Here is a 461-nt window from a genome sequence, read left to right as displayed (position 1 = left end):
GGCAGCCCAGCTCCAGGTTGAGCTGTTGTTCAGCATCTTAGCTGTAGAGGGCAGTGTCACTGGCCCTCATATGTGGGATCCGAACCGGGGCCTCTGGCATCCCAAGCCAGTTCCCAACCATCGCGCCACTTGGCCGGCCCCAAACGTTTTTAGTTTTGATGAAGCCCAGTGTTTTCTTTCATCGCTTGTGCTTTTGGCATTCTGTCTAAGAAGGCTTTCCCTAACTTTAAGTTATGAACATTTATTCCTACGTTTTCTTCTCTGAAAGTTCTATCATTTTACATTTATGTTTATGACCCTTTGAGTTGGTTGTTGTGTACGGCATTATGAAGGGGTCAAGCTTCATTGCTTTTCCATGTGGCTATTCAGTTGTTTCAGGATCATTTGTTGAAAAGGCTATTCTTTCCCCCATTGACTGGTGTTTGGCACCCTTGTTGAAATTCAAATGACTATACAAGTAA

Source organism: Hipposideros armiger, unplaced genomic scaffold, assembly GCF_001890085.2.
Source record: "Hipposideros armiger isolate ML-2016 unplaced genomic scaffold, ASM189008v1 scaffold_140, whole genome shotgun sequence".
NCBI classification, from domain to species: Eukaryota; Metazoa; Chordata; class Mammalia; order Chiroptera; family Hipposideridae; genus Hipposideros; species Hipposideros armiger.
This window is presented reverse-complemented; position numbering follows the sequence as displayed.